Below are 6,280 nucleotides of genomic sequence, written 5' to 3'. Positions count from 1 at the left end.
GACCGCGCTCCCAGCGGCGGCGACGAGGAGGAGTCACTGGAGGCCGACCGCGCTCCCAGCGGCGGCGGCGAGGAGGAGTCACTGGAGGCCGACCGCGCTCCCAGCGGCGGCGGCGACGACGAGGAGGAGTCACTGGAGGCCGACCGCGCTCCCAGCGGCGGCGGCGGCGACGAGGAGGAGTCACTGGAGGCCGACCGCGCTCCCAGCGGCGGCGGCGGCGACGAGGAGGAGTCACTGGAGGCCGACCGCGCTCCCAGCGGCGGCGGCGGCGACGAGGAGGAGTCACTGGAGGCCGACCGCGGGGCGTGCGGCGGCGGCGACGGGGAGCAGACACTGGAGGCCGACCGCGGGGCGTGCGGCGGCGGCGACGGGGAGCAGACACTGGAGGCCGACCGCGGGGCGTGCGGCGGCGGAGAAGGGCGACCCCGGGCTCTGGTGGGGAACCCTCGGGTGACGTGGAGCGCTCGGACTGAGCAGAGACCCCCACCGGCTCGGACTGAGCGGGACCCCCTGGCTCGGAGCGCTCGGACTGAGCGGAGACCCCCATCGGCTCGGACTGAGCGGGACCCTCTGGCGCGGAGTGCTCGGACTGAGCGGGACCCCCTGGCTCGGACTGAGCGGAGACCCCCATCGGCTCGGACTGAGCGGAGACCCCCTGGCGCGGAGCGCTCGGACTGAGCGGAGACCCCCATCGGCTCGGACTGAGCGGGACCCTCTGGCGCGGAGCGCTCGGACTGAGCGGAGACCCCCATCGGCTCGGACTGAGCGGGACCCTCTGGCGCGGAGCGCTCGGACTGAGCGGGACCCTCTGGCGCGGAGCGCTCGGACTGAGCGGGACCCCCTGGCTCGGACTGAGCGGAGACCCCCATCGGCTCGGACTGAGCGGAGACCCCCATCGGCTCGGACTGAGCGGAGACCCCCATCGGCTCGGACTGAGCGGGACCCTCTGGCGCGGAGCGCTCGGACTGAGCGGAGACCCCCATCGGCTCGGACTGAGCGGGACCCCCTGGCTCGGACTGAGCGGAGACCCCCATCGGCTCGGACTGAGCGGGGCCCTCTGGCGCGGAGCGCTCGGACCGAGCGGAGACCCCCATCGGCTCGGAATGAGCGGAGACCCCCATCGGCTTGGAGTGAGCTGAGCCCATGGGCTGAACGGGGCCTACATAGTGAGGCACCGGATGCGTAGGCTGGGACCGCGGAACAGGGCACACTGCTGCTTTATTGAGCAGCAGGGGCTGCTCGAGGAATAGCCGAGGTGCAGGGGACTGCGTGGAAGCAGGCCGGGAGACGACTGGCTGCGTGGAAGCAGGCCGGGAGACGACTGGCTGCGTGGAAGCAGGCCGGGAGACGACTGGCTGCGTGGAAGCAGGCCGGGAGTCCAACAGCCAAGGGAAACTGGCAATCAGGTCTTGAAGCCTGGTGGTGATGGCTTCCTGTTCCTCCTTACACGGGTCAGATAACAAGTCCAAGCATAATCGGTCCACTCTTCGGATCAGAATTTTCCTGCTCTCCTCTGAGAGGGAGGAAGCAGCAGAGTACATGACGGGCTGAAGTTGCTCTTTCTGCTGCTGAGAGCCAAACGTCCACCCCACGGAAGCAGGCTGAGGGCGAGACAGATCTGCTGGCGCTACAGCTGATTGGGGAGACCGAGACTGAGCTGCTGGCGCTACAGTTGACGCCACTGGGGACCGAGACTGCGCTGCTGGTGCTACAGTTGACGCCACTGGGGACCGAGACTGAGCTGCTGGCGCTAGAGCTGACGCTACTGCTAACTGGGGAAACGGAGAATGAGCTGGCGCTACAGCTGACTGAGGCGAGAGTGACCGTCTCCGCGGCGTTTTACCGCTCTGCTCCCGCAGCGATTCTCTCTGATGCTGCCGGGAGCTTGGTCTTCCTCCGTCAGCAGCAGGCAGTGGTGACGCGGAAGTGGTGGGAGGCCAAGGACCCCTGTGACCCAGGAATCGGAAAAATGACTCCTCTGGAGTCATTCCGGGCGCCGGCTCCAGGAAAACGTCTCTCCGCTTCCTCCGGTATCTCGTCCTCCGTGGCTGCGGCGACTGCTGAGAAAAGGAGGGACCAGCAAGCGGAGTGACAGGTGAGGGAGCGGCCGGCGCCAAAAACAGTCCGCCCACGCGGCAGACCTGCGGTTTAGGCGGGGGCGGTGAGCGGCGTCGCCGGGGACCGTTCAAAAAAGCTGGTCCCCCCAGCGCCAGGCGAGTGCCGTTGTAGCAGCCGGAGCTTGCAGGGTCTTTAGTTTGGTTGCGTCGTTCTGTCATGGCCGGGGAGGAAATGGACGAGGAATGGCTGACACGAAGGACTCCAGAAGTCAGCGTAACATAAAAGGGATTTATTTCAACGGGGAAAAAACAAATACAAAACCCGTGGAAGGGAGACGACGGGCAGACACAGGGAACACACGGGCACACAACATCACACGCAGGCACAATAACGTCAACGACGCAACAGAGAACAAAACAAAACTGAGGGCTTAAATACACACTGGGTAATCAGGGCAAGAGGAAACAGCAGGGAACAACAGGTGAGGCAAATGAAACTAATTACACAGGGGAAGCAAAGCTGAACACAAAGCACAGGAAAACCAGACTGTCAAAATAAACAGGAAGTGACAAACCAAGGAACATACTGACTAAACACGGGGAACAGGCACAGACTCAGGACAGAGACGCAGACATATCACAACACTAGGAAATAAACTAACACAAAACGCTGGGCCAACGGCCCAGGACATGACATTTTCTGGCATTGCCTCCAGTGACATGATTCATTAGTGACATGATTCATTAGTGACATGATTCATTAGATGAGGTGCGGTGAAAGTTTACATAAATCCACTTAACTTCTATGATTCTTCTACACAGTAAGGTGGATATTTGTGGTTTTAATGCAAATAATATTCTTGACAGCTGTTTTATGTGTTGTTGCAAACTTTCATAAACTTGGAATATTGACGTTCCCCTTAACTAACTTCCTTAACTTAACTTAGCTTCTGGCTATCTGATAAGCCTTAGATTTCCATCTAGTCCATCTCAGTGTTAGTTTCTGGCTTTCTGGCATTAATATTACATGTAGTTTTGTTTGTCTTTAAATGAACTCTAGCCACGCCCACATCACGACTTCCTGTTTGCCAGTGGGATTCTGGCACCCTCAAGAACCTTCCTTCCTTCCTTCTCGTAAATATGGAGGTGGTGGTGATAAGACACAGAATGGTGGCCTACTACTGGAGAAGAGGTAGTCTATCCTGTAGTGTGATCCAGCATTCCTCCCATACCTGGCTCCTCCAGTAGTCGTTGGTTTTAAAAATAAATAGTTGGAGTTATTCCTTCTGGAAAGGCCTCAAGCCTCTGTGGATCTCTGCCAAAAAACAGGAGCTGCGTACCAGCCTCTCACCTGCAGACGCACAAAAGGCTACTGCTGCTGTTACTGGTAACTTTGAGCATCAAAGAGGTATTTATTGGAAAGTTCTCTTTTTTTAATATTGCTTGGGATACTCCTGGGATGAGAAACTCCTGGTGAAACTGTGTAAGACATTCTGTTTTGTTTTTGAGAGGGATTTATTTTTCAGAAAGAAATTATCTTGTTTTGATTTAAGAAGCGAGCTTCCTCAGTCATGTTAAAGAACCGAACTATTCATGTTGGTCTTATTTTGGTGATTATTTGTAATTTGGTTTCTCTGAAAGGGCTTTTGTTCAGCTTTGGACTGTGTCTTCAGTACACCTGTTCATTTTGGATTTAACTGTGTGTGTGTGTGTGTGTGTGTGTGTGTGTGTGTGTGTGTGTGTGTGTGTGTGTGTGTGTGTACTGTTTTGATCAATGCTTGGTTCCTAAGTTGTATTTTGGTTTGGTGGTTTAGAGTATATGGGTTCATGTGGAAGACTGACCCTGTAAAACAAAATTGAACCTTGTGGGTCATTATACTGGCTTGCACCAGTTGTCATCTTCTAAATTTAGATTGCAAAAATGATGTGATACTTGCTAAACCTGAGCATGTTGGCATTGTGATTGTGTTCGCGTTAGCAAACTGGCTGCAGGATTTAGTTTAAAGTACTGCAGGTAAGCTCAGGCTTTGAGCTGCAAACAGGAAACCACGTGAGCAGCAGGATCCTGTTGTTGGTCACCAGTGTTTTGAAGCTATTAACAAAAGGTACAATGAGGGCAAGTTATTTCTAGCATCATTTCAGTTGCACATGTAATCCATCTGTATTCATCTTATCACACAATTTACTACATTAAGGAGATAAAGTAACAAAATAGCATTAGTTTGCCCATGTTTCAGAATTTTTCAGGTTTCCACCAAGGATGACATTTAAAATAAATTTGTTTTTATTTTTTCTCTCTAATCACCCACGGCGGACTGCTGCTGAGATAGACACTGCTTCCTGAGCTCTGTGTTTGCATGGCAAGTTCTTGGGCCTAAAGTGAAGCTGATAAAAGGGTGAAACAGATTAGAGAAAAAAAGCTGGGGACAAGATGAGTCCAGATAGGCTGAGATGACCGATAAGACGAAAAGATAAAGAAGCCACTACATTTGTTGGTGGCAGAGCATGCCGCAAATCAGATGCTCTATTGATTTGCTTGACCTGTTATAGAAGTATGTAATTGGTCAAGACTTTTCAAAAGGAGGTAAATTAATGTCATATCAGTTTGACAGGTTGACAGGTATTGGGGGAGGGGCTTTCACTAGGGAGACTCTGGTGCTTGGCTTGGCCCCCTATGCAGGGCGACGGCTCCCCCTCCCTACTGCTCCCTGCTGGTCAATACAGCTGCTGATATCTCCGTATTACATATGTACATATCTGAATAATAATAAAAATGTATAAATAAAGAAAAGAACCATAACACGAGGAGCCTATAGAGAGTAGAACTCATCTTGGAAAAGCAAATGTGTTTGTCACAATAGTTCATTCAGATCATGATTCTGATTGCAAAAGCTAACAGATGGCAATTTTTTTAAAAGAAAAAAAAAAGTTAAGTTTTCATTTCAGTCACATTTTGACTGTTGAATCTAATATCCACTATAGTGGTGCACAGAGGCAAAATTACAACAGATTTTCAATACTCATGGACCCGACTGTATTGGGACACTACAGACACTACAGAAGCGATCAGTGATGCTCAGTTTCTTCAGTTTAAACCACGTCGGTCAGTCGAGCTGTTACACACCAGCGACTCATGAACCAGGAGGAAAATGCATCAAACATAACTGGGAAAGGTGTCACACCATTAAAACACTGCTACTGGCCACAGTTCAAGCGACTGTTGCAAGAGTTACAGCACAGATGTTTTAATGATTCAGAGCTGCCTGCAACCAACTACTTTGTTCTCCCCTTTTTTTCCAAGCAGAATTACTAAATCTGACTGCAGAAAAGTGAATTAAATGCTCAGTTATATCAAAAGTTAAATTTAAATTGAATTTAATTTTGAAGAAAAAACTGAGTGTGTGTATGTGTGAGAGAAGTCTGTTTGAATATTGCAATATTGAATAATTATCACAGGATGAGCAGCACTCATGCTGAGCTTTCTGTTGATCCTCCTGAAGATGGAAAGAATGGGAGAAACCAGAAAACTGCAGAGGTGGAGATGAAGAGACATTGTTGGAGGGTGGTGGTGTGTGTGTGTGTGTGTGTGTGTGTGTGTGTGTGTGTGTGTGTGTGTGTGTGGGGGGGGGGGTGATAAACAGTAAACAAAACTGAAGAGATTGATAGCATAAAAAATGTGCCAAGACAACGAGAAAGCAGAGAGGAACGGGAGCTGTAGTAATTAGTCATCTCCTCCCCTCTACTCTTTGGTAAATAAATGAGCACCAATTAGATACAAAGGCTTCCAGTTGGCTTATTGATGAGGCACTAATTAATTTCATCTTTTTATGCTTGATGCTCTTCTTTCAGTCTGTCAGTAGGGCTCTAGATAAGTTGGCATTTGAAGTTTTGAATTGCATGTTTTGATATTACAAGCACTTACCCCCCCCCCCCCCCCCCCCCCCTCCCCCCCCCCCCCATCAAGCTGAATTTTAATGTCTTTGGTGACCCTTCCACAATTTTGGAAGGGTCCTCTGGATTCTGTTGTCAGCCACCAAGCACAAACATGTCTGCTGGTTAGTGTGTAGCCATTTCCCTCGTTGTCAGGTTCCAAAGCTGTTCTCGTGACACATGTAGTGACATCACTGACTGGCCAGTCAGCGGCATCGTTCCGTTGACGTCACCTTTTCGGTTTGAGCTCAGTAGGTAATAGTGTAAAAGCAGCAAACGTGATTTTGTTAAGG

This window comes from Archocentrus centrarchus, chromosome 22 (assembly GCF_007364275.1).
Source record: "Archocentrus centrarchus isolate MPI-CPG fArcCen1 chromosome 22, fArcCen1, whole genome shotgun sequence".
Lineage (NCBI taxonomy): Eukaryota > Metazoa > Chordata > Actinopteri > Cichliformes > Cichlidae > Archocentrus > Archocentrus centrarchus.
The sequence above is the reverse complement of the archived record's forward strand: the minus strand, read 5'-3'. Positions refer to the sequence as shown.